Source organism: Durio zibethinus, chromosome 25 (genome assembly GCF_047325235.1).
Source record: "Durio zibethinus cultivar Kanyao isolate XHJ-2024 chromosome 25, ASM4732523v1, whole genome shotgun sequence".
NCBI classification, from domain to species: domain Eukaryota; kingdom Viridiplantae; phylum Streptophyta; class Magnoliopsida; order Malvales; family Malvaceae; genus Durio; species Durio zibethinus.
In genome coordinates, this window is record NC_143186.1 from 7,534,476 (window position 1) to 7,548,499 (window position 14,024).

At 27.1% G+C, this 14,024-nt stretch overlaps 2 pseudogenes; both read right to left on the reverse strand.

The window, feature by feature from the left end:
- Positions 1-1,545: 1,545 nt before the first annotated feature.
- LOC111276372 (ATP-citrate synthase alpha chain protein 2 pseudogene) lies at positions 1,546-2,556 on the reverse strand (annotated as a pseudogene).
- A 409-nt stretch (positions 2,557-2,965) lies between these two features.
- On the reverse strand, positions 2,966-6,010 carry LOC149511573 (protein SENSITIVE TO UV 2-like; annotated as a pseudogene).
- Positions 6,011-14,024: the final 8,014 nt, after the last annotated feature.

Consider the following 14,024-nt stretch of genomic DNA (forward strand, 5'->3'; position numbering starts at 1 on the left):
AAAATAATATTTTATTAATATTCTAAAATTGAAAAGAGTAAAAGATGTAAACAAAAAATAAATTTATTTATTAAACAAGCTTAAGTGCTCAATCTTTGGGCTTTAAAATATTTAGCTCATTAGGATTGGCTCGCACCAACATTTGATTCAAGTATTTAAACAACATTAATTAATAAACGAGTGTTAATTGTCGATTTTGATGGTTCAAGGGAGATGGATAACTTAGGGATGCAATTGCGTGGTTTGCAGTGGCTTTGCTTTTGTTAGACAAAGGTGAAGAGAGCAGTATGAGAGGATATTTTAGGGCTGAGAAACCCTTGTTGAAAATTGGTTTGTCGCTGGGGTTTTCAACAAAGTAGCTAACAAAGGCCTTAGAGATGTTATTAGCTATCAAAGAGACATGCTGAGTTAATAGTTATTCAAACGGCCTTGGAGATTTTTGTGGGACTAAGAATGTATGTAGGAGGTAATTTAACCATTAAATCTAGCCCTGTTGGTGCCTTTACCAGGTGTGCAAAGGACACCAGATTGTCGAACTTTGGAATTTTCTACCTCGGACGGATCACTTGGGGGCTTTCTGCATTGTCAGATTTATAGAATCTAATGTTTTTGCAGATTCTTTAACTAAAGCGGGAGTTGGTCGTTTTGAAATTATTGTGGCATGGTTGTAACGGCTAATTTTTTTTTTTTTTTTATCCCTTTTCTGACTTTAGGTTGATGTTGTCCTACTGTAAATTCTACTGCTGTTGATTTGAGGTGTCAGGTCTAGATTTTGTAAGTTTCCTATTAAATAAATTTGATAATTTTAAATATGATACGATAATATAATATAAAATAATATAAAAAATTATGTATAAATTTAATATAATTATATTTTTTATTTTAATCATATCAACATGATTAAAACATGATATTATTTGTATCTTATTTGTGTCAAATAGTGATGACATATTTAAGATATGATATTATTCATGTAAGCATATATAACATATAAACTATAAAAATTATTTTAATTTATTTTTTAAATAAATTAATAATCATATTTATCGTATCATTTTAATATTTAAATAAATTATAAATATTTAATTTTTAAATAATTTTTTGTTTAAATACTAATTTAAATAATATTTTTTAAATAAATTAATTAATCACATCTAATCGTGCTATTTATGTTTAATTATACGAATCGTGTCGTGTCGAGTAACATTACTTGAGTTATATTAAACAAAATAATTTTAAATGTATTAGTTAGCATGTAACGAATATAATAAACGTATCGATTTTATATTTAGGTTATTCATGTTATTTAAATATTAATGTCATGTTCGTATTAAAATTACTCATATTGCCATAACGTCTAAATTCGGGGATCTATCGCTAGAAATTGACTTGAAGGAATTGCCACCAATCTTTTTTATCTAGGTGCGATTGACCACCTAAAGAATCTATCTTTTTAAGAAACACCTAAGCCTAAGGGTTCCTAAAAGAATAGGTTCAGGTCTACTAACCAAAATAAAGTTCGAGAGTACGATTACGTGTGAAAAAGGTTATAGCACCCTCACAACGCCCATCGAATGATGGTACCAGCTTAATTTTGTGTTATCCAATAAGCCTTAAAAATTTACCAAGTAATTAATTGTTGGAAATTATTCTCAATTGACTCTAATACTTTTAGCAAAAAATTAAGAAAATTTCCTCACCTTCAGCAGCCATTGTCCAGATACGCCCTTTTGGATTCAAAATAGTGAATTTCAGGGATGCACTCGTCTTTTCTTCCAATGAATGAATGAAGCTTTCTGTTGGGCTCAAGGCTTTTCCAAAAAGCCGGGGAAAATCTATGTTACCCCACTTATTAAAGTTCTTGAATGTAGCAGTGTCATCCAACTCTCCCTTCATATAGTTGGTATAGTTCTCTATTCACCAGCGTAAATGGATTCATCTCCATAAAGCTGAAATCGAGATCTTGAAAGACAGAAAAGATAGCCATGATGAAGTCACCAATCTTTCCTCGAACTTTAAAAGGGAATGTAGCTATCAATGGCGTGTACGTCTTGAGGGTCATAGGTTTCTCAGATGAAAGGAAAATGGTCTTAACCTTATCCCAGTTCTCTTCAATTTTGATGCCTCCACATTCTGAAAAGCTAATGGTTGAGCCAAGCTTTTCAGAGACTATTGAAAAGTAATACTCTTCTTCATGGGGGACAAAAGGTTCAACAATGAAAGTGGTTATAAAAGCTTCGCAACCACCTATCTTAACTTCAATGCCAAGCCGTGCTTTGACGAATTCAACAACTAGAGCAAGATCTAAATTGAGAGCAACCAAGCCCTCTTTCCACGCTTCCCAAACAACATATCTGGCTTAACAACCAATCTAGTAGATGGAAACCATGGTTCTTGGTTTACTAACTGAGTGGAATCAGTGGATTGTGTCACCTGGGCAGAGTAAATCTGGAGATGAATATTAGCTAGGCATTTGAGGTGCTCTTTCAGAAGTCTCTTGGAATCGTACTCTCTGATCTTTTTACGAGCCATTTGGATTGAAGATCTTGATACCATTCAAAGAATGAAGACTAGTTAAGAGATGAAATGAACCACTTCGGGGTGAATTATCAATGATGGAAGGATGGCAAGGTGGAGACGACAACAAAATTAGCTTGATGGGAATTGGTGGTGCCGTGGATTTCAATTTTTTTTTTCCTGTGATCCTTCCTTAATCTCTGTACTCTTATTGCCATTTTTTATTGCTTGCTTCAGGATTCCTTTCAAAAGTCAAAAGATGCTTCAGCAAGACATGTAGTATATGGAGCGATCTATAAGCAATAACTGCATTTTCAACACTATAGAGACCAAACAACGACTCAAATAGAGCCTTCAATTGCAACATTCCACTACTGATCTTAGTCAAAGAAGAGTAGAAACAAGATACTTTTACAGCTTCAGAACTAAGAACAGGATGCACAGAGCTCTACAAAGCCTTATCAAAAGAGCTCTTGAATACCTGTGGTTCCATTGTTTTGGAAGGTGAGTTCATATTAATGAACCTAAACAGGATGTCAATATCTGTGGAACAAACTGCAAACAACTTGGCTATCAGATTTCTTCTAAACTTTTGGTCACTTGGCAAATCCCAGATGTCATGCAACTTCTTAGAAAGATCAAGACAAGCACTTAGATTTGTCTGAACTCCAATTTCCTTACAACTTAACTTAGCTGTATTCAGGCCAACCTGATCATCAAAAGCTTTTGCATTTGGAAATTTTTGGATAACCTTATGATGAGCTGCAATAGGGATTCTATGTTCTAAGTTTGCAATCCTCGACCCATTAAATTAGCAACGTTCACCTCATTCTTTGAATCCACAAATGCAAGCTGATCTTCCTTATTTCTTTCCTTCTTAAGCTGTGAACACTCTCATTCCAGTTTCACTAGCTGCTTTGAAACATGTCCCAACTCTTTCTTTAAGCACTTAATCTCAAAATTCTTAGCGTTTTCAAAATCGCAAACTAGCCACATAGGAGTCAAAGGAGTAGCGCATTTAGCAAAAATGCCCTTGGAATTTAAGGCCCCACCGAAATCAACGGTTCTCTGGGAGGTGAGTAACTGAGGGAATCAGTGCGAGATGACGGCGAAAAATGTAGGTGTTGATGATGTGATGATGTTGGTGGTGGTGGCCGTGGCAAAGGTGGTAAACAGAAGGAAGAATAAGGGTTGTTTTGGTTAATAGAAGAACAAGAAAGAGCGATTTCTTCAACTTAGATAAGTTCCTCCAGGAAACTCGTATCCCATTCTTTCAAATTTTCTTCTCTTATACCTTTTTTTTTCTTAGTTTATGTTTGGGTTTCTTCTTTGGTCACTTAACCTTCATCACCTCCCTGTTGCTGATGCCGTCCTTCTTGCTATAAATTGCAATCATTTATAAAACTATATGATTTAGTTTTAGTGCAATTCTGATTATCATCCAAAGCTAAAAATTAGCACCAATCCTAATCTCATTGTTTCAGCTTTTTTTTTTTTAAATAATCAGATAATGGAGAAAGAAAAAGAAATTAAACAATAAATAGACCACCAAAAAAATCATAAATACAAAAATAAAAAAATTTAAAATAAAAATCCCTACAACCGAGCTTAGATTAGTCTCGATTGACAAAGAACCCTGGACAATATAGGGTGTCTATAGCTACCCCTCTTTGCACATTTTTTGTGAAATAAGAATTGTGCAAAGACGTAAACACCCATTTAAGACTCAACTTGACTTTGTTTTTTTGCTTTTTTTTCTTTTTTTTTTTTGGTTAAAATTTTGATCAAAGCTCCTCTAAGTAGAGGCTCAACAACAGAAACTCAACAACTTTGAAAAATAAATTGCTCCTCTAAACAGAGGCTCAACCACTTTAGAAAAATAAACAAAGCTTCTCTAAATAGAGGCTTAATGACTTTGGAAAAATAAATAAAACTCTTCTAAATAGAGGCTCAATGATTTTAAAAAATAAACAAAGCTCCTCTAGACAGAGGCTCAACGACTTTGAAAAATAAATGCTCCTCTAAACATAGGAACAATGACTTTGAAAAATAAATAAAGCTCCTCTAAACAGAGGCTCAATGACTTTGAAAAATAAACAAAGCTCATTTAAACAAAGGCACCACAATTTTGAAAATTAAATTGCTCCTCTAAATAGAGGCACCATAACTTTAGAAAATAAATTGCTCTTCTAAACAGAGGCAACATAACTTTTTAAAAATAAATGGCTCATTGACAATCATTTTCAAATGAGTCATAAATCATATCTGATGGAAACTCAAAGATTCATAATTTGAGTTTGCAAATTAAAGGTTCATATTCACAAGAACCTTTCATCTTCACAGGAATTCACTGAAATTTGATTCTCAAAATTTTAGTTTCATAAGAATTCAAATTTGCAAGATCTTAAGATTCGCAGTTGCAAATTATAAGACTCGCATCTACATTTTAAAGATTCTTATTTGAATTTTGGAGATTCTTATCCAAAAATTCAAAGTTTCTCATTCAAGCTCAAAAGTTCTCATTCGATAAACCTTAAAGTTTTATATCTCAAAGATTCTCATTTAAAACTTAAAGGTCTAAGATATTTCTTTGAAATTCAAAGATTTTCATCAAAAGGTTCACAATTTCCTTTCAGGTGACCTAAAATTTTACATGAATAAATGTCATGATCAAATATGCAAATACCTTCTTAATGATGCAAATGCAACAACCTAGATTCTCATTTGAAACTCAAAGATTTTCATTCGAATTTAAAGATTCACATTCAAGAAATCTTGGAGTTTCACATATTAAAGATTTTCCTTTGGAACTTAAAACTTTAAGATTTTTCTTTGAAATTCAAAGATTCTCATTTGAAATTCAAAGATTCTCATTTGAAATTCAAAGATTCTCATTTGAAATTCAAAAATTTTCATCAAAAGGTTCATAATTTCTTTTCAAATGACCCAAAATTTTGCATGAATGAACGTCATGATCAAAGACGCACATTACTTCTTAATTATGCAAATGCAACAACCTAGATTCTTATAATGCTATGCATGTCCAAACATCAAATTATGTGAATGTACTATTTAAGCAATGATGCCAACATGTTGCATGTAATACAAATGTCAATAATGTCATGAAATCCTAAATAATTATAGAATACGGTCCTCAAAACCCTACAATCTCATATTCTCCCCTTATTTAGCTTCTCAACATTTTGGAACAAGCTTCATCAACTGATCATCATTGTTTCCATTACTTGATCACCATCTGGAGGTTTCTCAGTACCAATAAATTTTACCTATTACCCCACATGCCAGGTTTATCAGCACTAACCATTTCAAAATAAATTTCATCTTCTGTTACTTGGTCATCGTTCATAAGCTTATCAATACTAGCCATTTCAAAATAAATTTCATCATCTGTCACTTGGTCATCGTTCATAAGCTTCTCAATACTAGCCATTTCAAGACAAATTTCATCATCTGTCACTTGGTCATCATTCATAAGCTTCTAAGCACTAGTTTCGTCTATTGCCCCATATCATTTTCATCACTTAATCATAACTCATAGGTTATATCGACCAATATATCCATATATTCATCACTTAATTATACCACTTTTCAAGATTTTCCCCATTTTCATTTTATTATCCAATCCATCATCATATTCTCCATTTGATCACATCATATGTCCTTTCAAATCATTTCTTTTAAGTTTTTACCATTTCTTCATTTTGTTGCCACCATCATCTTAGATTTTTCTTTAAAGGAATGCATGACCGTTTTTATGCACATTGTCATTCATTCATCATCATTTCAATTCTTGACAAATATAATGCACTCATACATTTTCTTGATTTATTCTAGGGATGTAACAATAAGAGAACACAAGGTGAATTATGGTAAAGATAATCAATGAAGATCTATTTTGGTACAAAACAAATGAAAAAGGAAATAAATTGGATACACATCATTGGGATGAATGGTATGTCCAAACGATGAATATTCAAACAATTCTGAACATTAATTTAGGATTTTCTTTTAAAAAGTCATTCCATTTACTGTTAAAGTCATTTTGAGCTTGGCGAACTTTGCCCCAATTTTCGAGGGATCTTCAGATGTCTTTGATCTTCCATCAATGTGAACCATTTGACCTAGATCTTTTTCTACCCAAATCATCCTTTTCAGGTTTTCATTTTGAATCTTTTTTTTTTATTTTCTCATTTTTTCTTTTTTCTTCTTTCTTTTTTTTTCCTCTATTTTTTATTTTTTTATTTTTTTCATCATCTTCTTTTATTTTTTCTTATTTTTCATCCATTGTTGACATCTTCTACACATCAAACTTTAAAGCAATGTAGCATGATTCCATTATTTCATCATGAGCATGCCTTTGCCCAACATATGATCATTCAATTTGAGCATTTACACTTGATTCAAATGAACTTTTCAATGTTGTAATATAGGTCAAGGTGAGGGGTCATAAAAGAAATGGATATAATAGGCTCAAAACCAAAGGATCATTTAATACAACTTAGCATTTTGCCTCCACATCATGTCCCTACTTTTTTCTTTCCTCACACAAAGGATTTTCATTACTTTACCCCAAATCATGTGTGGCATTTATTTTTTCTTTAGCTTTTCTTTCTCTTTCCATCTTTGAGACCTTTTGTAATTTTTTTTTCAAAAATTATCCCCCAGTGTAGAGGGTGATCCTTGGTTGGGTTCTTTAGAAAAAGAAATCATAATAGGCTCAAAGGGGTAGTATAAATGGTTTTTCGAATGGTAAAAGAAAGATGGTCATTTTTCATCTGAATTGTGAATACTTTTCTTGAACATCATCTATTGAACAAAGCTCATGAACCTGTACAAAAGATTGCACACTTTCAAGATATATCTATTTCACCTCTTGTAACAGCTTACTTTTTTGCTCAAATCATCTCCTCATATTAATGTGGATGAGTTCTCAAAATTAAATTTCAAAATTATTGTTATCATTGTCTAAATATTCATCATCTTAAATTTGAGAATGAGAATGTAAAGTTATGAAACGTAATAGAGCATGGAATAATGGTCGAGTGAAAGAAAAAATGAAAATGAAATGCATTAACTTGCCTTTATTAAAATGATAACAAGTGAAATCATATAGCAAAAAAGAAATCCTAACATTACTCTAAAAGAACTCTTAGAATGACAAGTAGCATTCAACCGATTTTAACATCCTTCTTTAAAATCATGCCCATGTGCAATCAGGTGAAGGATTTTTATCTTGCCCCCTTGATTCATTACGACTCTTCAGGCCTTTTTGAATTAACATATTCTTAATTCTTATTCAGAGCATTGACATTGTGATTAGGCAATGGATTACCACTAACATTAGGTATTGTTGCTCTTCCTTGATCAAAACTTACCGATCCATCCTTGATTAACCATTGCACCTTATGCTTTATAGCAGTACAATTTTCAGTAAAATATTCATAAGATCTATTATAATATAAGTAGCTATTTAAACTCATACTTGTGAAATATTTTTTTAAACAAAATCATAACATTCAGATTAAAGCAAACAATACTTTATAAATTAGAGGCAAATTTCTACAAAACAATTATTTGAGCTTCATGTCTTTAAGTTGTGTTCTTAAATTATGCAGTTCTTAAAATACTCTCTAGAATAAACCAAGTGAGATTTATGAAATAAAAGACAACTATGTCCCTCCTATTGATCAGTTTTTATGAATCACTATTGATCAATTTAGATACATCCATACGTGGCGGTGTCGAAACAAAGGTGAAATGCACCCTATGTCGTTCAAATAAATTCTCACATATTGCTGCAACCTCTTTCACCAACTGATTAGCTTTGGCAACTAAGGCAGCTAGCAACAAACTAGTATTCTTATGGGGACATCACACATATCCTATCATATCATATCATTTTATATCATATCATATAAGCTTTTATAAACTTCTACGTGTAAAATTTTAGTAAAATCTATTTTTATAACACATAAATAATTATTTAATTATAATTGTATGCTAAATAATCTATACAATCAATTATTTAAAATTTAAAAATGTTTAAAATAAAAAATTAAGCTTATCCAATTCTTATTATGTTAAATATTTTATAATTTGCACCTCTTTAAACAATACATGAACTGTAATTAAAGGTATTCATAAGCTGAGCCAAATAGGGTTCAAGTTGAGTTCATATTTAATATTAATAGTTTATATGCTTGTTTAGATTTAGCTTAGCTTGAAATTTCATAATTCGAAATTTTTTCAAGCCCAATCCAAATTTAAATTCCAAATCCACCAATTAAACTTAATTTATCTAATAAAAATTAAAAAAAGATGTAATTAAATTAAGTTTAATGAGATTATATTTAATTCACATATGTAAAAATTAAAAAAATTATATATGCAATTTGAAAAAATAAAAATTATATAAAAATAAAAATTAAGTTTAATAAAATATATAATTTTTATTTTTAATTATATATATGTAAATTAACTTATATAATTCTTTTATATATATAAAAATAAAAAATTTATATTTATGTGAATTAGATCGAGTAAGGCCAAACTTGAATTTTAAATCTTTTATCTAAAATCCAACCTGAAATTTAAATAAGCTAAAAAATTGTATCCAAAATCGTTTAATGAACTTTAATTTTTTGTCAAAACCCTCTCAAAGCTTGAGCGAGCCTTCGAACTTGAACAGATAGCTTAACTCTTGAATAGGTTTAGCTGTAATGTTTTTCGAGTAAAATTGAAAAAAAAATCTTTTTTGAAATTAATCTATTCATATTTTTTATCTTGTATTTAAACAATACAAGTGTGTAATAATTTTGAAGTTTTACAGCTCTATTTTTTTTTTTTATGTTATGTAAAGGATGAATACATTGAGAAATTGGCTGACTAATGACCTCGCATTCTTATTATTAGATTTATAATACATGCATTCAATATTTTTCAAATCAATATTTTTTAATAATAGGTAAAACTAAATGAATGTAAATTGTGTCATAATTTTGTCATGTGAGCTAGCTCTTTTATAAGTACAAGTTAACCTAGACAAATTTTAATAGCTTCACAATAGTTTGAAATCCGTCCGAATAAAGTTAAATGTCTATAATTTCAATATATATATATATATATATTTAAATTACATATAATTTTTAAAATTAAGTAAAAATTTCTATAATGCTTTAAGAAATTAAATAAAAACTCTATATAGTTTTAAAATATTATTTAAAAATTTTCATAGTATTTTAAAAAATAGATTTATTAATCTATTTAAAAATTTATTTTTTATCCAACAATTATAATTTGAATATATTTTCTATTAAAAACTTTATATTTATATAAAACAAAAAAATATAATTTAAAACAGTTTTTAAATTTTCTTTTTTATAAAACATATTTTATAAAATATATTTACAAAGGAAAATAAAATATATTTTATATTTTAAAAAAATAAATTTTTTGGATAAAAATAATATTTTTATTATGATTTATGTGTAAAATAATATTTTAATAAAAATAATTTTTTATTTTTAACTGTCTTGAATTTTTTAAAAAAGAATTTAAAATTTTACCTTAATTTTTTAAGTTTTGAATATCTATTTTCTATTTAAAGAAAAAATCTAAATAATAAGTTATATTACAAAAAAAATGAAAATATAATTTTAAATTTAATATTTTTATAAAATATATATAAAATATATAAAATTTTGAAATAATTTTATTTTTAATTCCTATACTTTGAAAAAATTCAATTTTTATCCCTCTTTCTCAAGTGTCAAATAATGTTATCTCATGATATCAATTGACATTTATTTTCAATTTAAATGATTCCGTAAACAAAAAAATCAAAATAATACAACTTTAAATAATTAAATATTCAATTAAAAATATTAAATATTAAAAATCAAAGGGACTACAAATACTAATAATCCTAAAAATTTTACAAACTCAATCCAGGGCTATTCTCTTTTTTCCCACCAGCCACCTTTCCACATTTCACCTAACCCTATCACTCTCAACACCCCCACCATCACCACCATCACCACCACTACCCCATCCTCTTCTATCATTTCGGTTTCCAATTTCAAGTTCTTCCCAACGTCTTATCTTCTCTCCATCCCATGCCTTCCTTTTTTCGGGTTTTAAACTCTTTATTACACGTCTTTCTGATTCTCCCTTGTTCTTTTATTATTATTATTTTTTGTGTTATTTCATTTATCATCATTGAATTGCAAATAAAGAAACTACAAATAAGGTAAAATTCTTAATATTCATACCAATAGGAATTAATTTTATATTGAAATTATCCGAAACATTCGAAATCAATTAATATTATTTAAAATTAAAATTGATGTGAAAAACTTCTTTTAATGTACCCAGTTCGACCAAATCTAAAACATAACGAATGTTCCACCAATAAAAAACAAAATTTACAATAATTCAACAATTAGAAGTTAATCAATTTCCATCAAGCATGTGAATGTTATTTCACTGTATATGTCCTACATATTTGAAAATCTTTCACAAATATAAGCGATATTGTCCCCTTTGAGAATCATAATGGACCCTACTCCAGTGCAAGTGATCCACAATGATTTGGATACGCTTTCAAAATAAATGGTTTAGAATTGCCGGGAGCAGGTCGATAAAAGAGAAAAGTTTCTTTACTTATTTTTCTAGGTACACAACAAAACCGCACAGTATTTGGATTAACTTTAATCTTATATAAATATATAAAAATCAAAGTTTTTGGCAAAAATAAAAAAAAATTTATGTAAACGATTTAAAATATTAATATATAGATGATCTTAAAAATCGTTACATAACATCTAATAAATATATTTTATTTTATTTAATATATTTTTAATTTAAAAAAATTAAATTATTTATGTTTATATTTTTATTATTAACTTGAAATTACTTTCAATTCAATTTATATAAAAAAATATTAAACAATTAAAAATTTTTTAATTTAACAAATTAAATCAATTAATATTTAATTAATAATTTAATAAATACTATAATTATAATTGTAAAATAACTGATTCTCTAATAAATTATTTGATGCATTTATATTTGATTAAATATAGTATCCATTTGAGTAATTGATGTATTTCATGTGTAAATATAGAAAGCAAATATATCAAATTAATTCTTCATAATTAAATTAATGAAATAACATATTTTATTAATTTATATTTGACAGATAGATTTATATATCATTAAATATGATTTCATTTGATAAAATATTAACGCACATTTGATTTCATTTGATAAAATATTAATAGACTAGGATTTCATTTGTAATGCTTTATAATTTTAAAATCTAAATATTAATGCACATTGATTTAATTAAAATTTAATTTGTTTTATTGCCATCATTAAATACAATAAATTTAATTTGTTTTATTGTTCTAAATTAAGAGATCTCTAAATATTAATGATAGAATAAAATATTTTAATATCAATCAACTTGCCATTGTTAAACCATTATTCACTCAGCATTTTTATTATTTCAATATTAACTTTTATAATTTAAAATTATCTTATTAATTAACCAACAACACACCTTTTGTTTAAATAGTTATAGGTTAAGCATAATGCATGTTTGATCATTTTTCATTAATTTTATATTTTTTGATCACTACTCAACTTTACTTCAATTTTCTCTCTAATTTTTACTTTACATCATTTCTTAGTCTGTGCAACTCAAAGGTTATTCTCATTTTATATTTATATTTTATATATCTTTAACTATAATATTAGCATTCTTTTTTTAATATTTTTTTGTTGATGATTAATTTAAAAATGATTGGACATATACAAGGAAAATCTTTCACCAATAAAGTTGCTATCATGAAAGTTGATACCACTTTTGGTTTGTATTATATGTCATGTGAGTGTAACAAAAAGCTATTTGAAATTGATAAGAAATTTCAATATTATTCTTGCAATATTATGTCCCTGATCCAACTCCAAAATAATTAGTATTTATATTTTTTATATTTGATACATAATAAATTATTATTTCATAATGATAGTAAAAATATTTTAAATTATTAAATTATATTTATAATTGTAGAATTTTACATTTTTTATAAGTACAAGTTAAATATTAATGCATATGATAATTTTGAAAGGGTGATGCTCGTATTGTTTAATAATGATGCTCGTATTGTTCAATACAAAAGCTAAAGATTTAATTAATAAAGATATGATCAATTTTTATAAAATATTTGTTAAGATATTGAGTTAAAAATTATTTTAATATTATTTAATATTTAAATTAATTGAATAATATATTTATACTTACGATTTAAGAAAATAGAGATTATAAAATTGAAGAGATATTTGAATATCTGAAAGGTAAAATTTGTGTGCTAGAAATGAAGCCAACCAAGTATAATCTTAAAACAAGTAATATCAAACTTACAGTGAATAAGGTGTATGATTTTGATCTTAAGTTTGAATATCAAAATTTATTGGAAGAGGCATATTTTATAATGATTATGTTTGTTATAAAGTTATATAGTTTAGATTATAACTTAATTGTTATTAAATTATAAATTATTGTTTTGTCTATCTTTTCACCTCTATTTGTGAAATTTATTGGCTCATCAAGTAAAATAATAGCTATTTCAAGATTGCAAGAAATGTTAGAAAATCAATTGTTGCATCTTCACTTCAATAACAACTTATAGAAGAATCTCTCATGAAAAGAAATTATATGCAATATTGATTTAAAGATGAAATTTTTAATTTATTAAAATCGAAAATATTATTGTCTTTTACTTAGAGATTATTTGGTTTCAATAAATTATAGTTTGAATTTTCTAAAGAATCGATGATAATTGCATAATATATTTAATATGTAATTAATTAATTTTATTATATTAAATATATAAATTTAAATAAAAATGATTATATAAATTATAAGTTGTTAGTAAATTTCATAACTTATATTACCATTTTAAAAAAAATTATATTTATATAAATTTTATTAATATACGAGTTTAAAACAAGTTATGTTTAAATAACTTACAAATCATATGGTTTAGAATTGCGGGGAGCATTGCTGCTGTCATAAAGAGACCTGAACAGCTTAATTAAATAATCATTGATTGGATGTTTTACTCAAAGCAAATTGCATCAAATATATCTAATCATTTTGCGATATTTCATTTTCAAATGGACCTGTGTTCCGTTAATTATTATTAAAAATCTTGACAAAATTTTTCATTCCAAAGTCATGTGACAAAGTTGATGGGTCTAAAATTGTGAACGTCCATTTTAAAAAATAAATTTAAAAAATTAAAATGAATAAAAATAAAATATTTCAGTAAAATTAAAATTACAGATGAACTATATTAAATTATTAATGGTATATTAATTAATTACGGTTGTTTTATTTTTTTTATAAATTATTATACCTATTGTCGTAACGGTTTTGTGTCCGCCTGACGAATTTGGAAACGAAATAAAAAATAACGGAG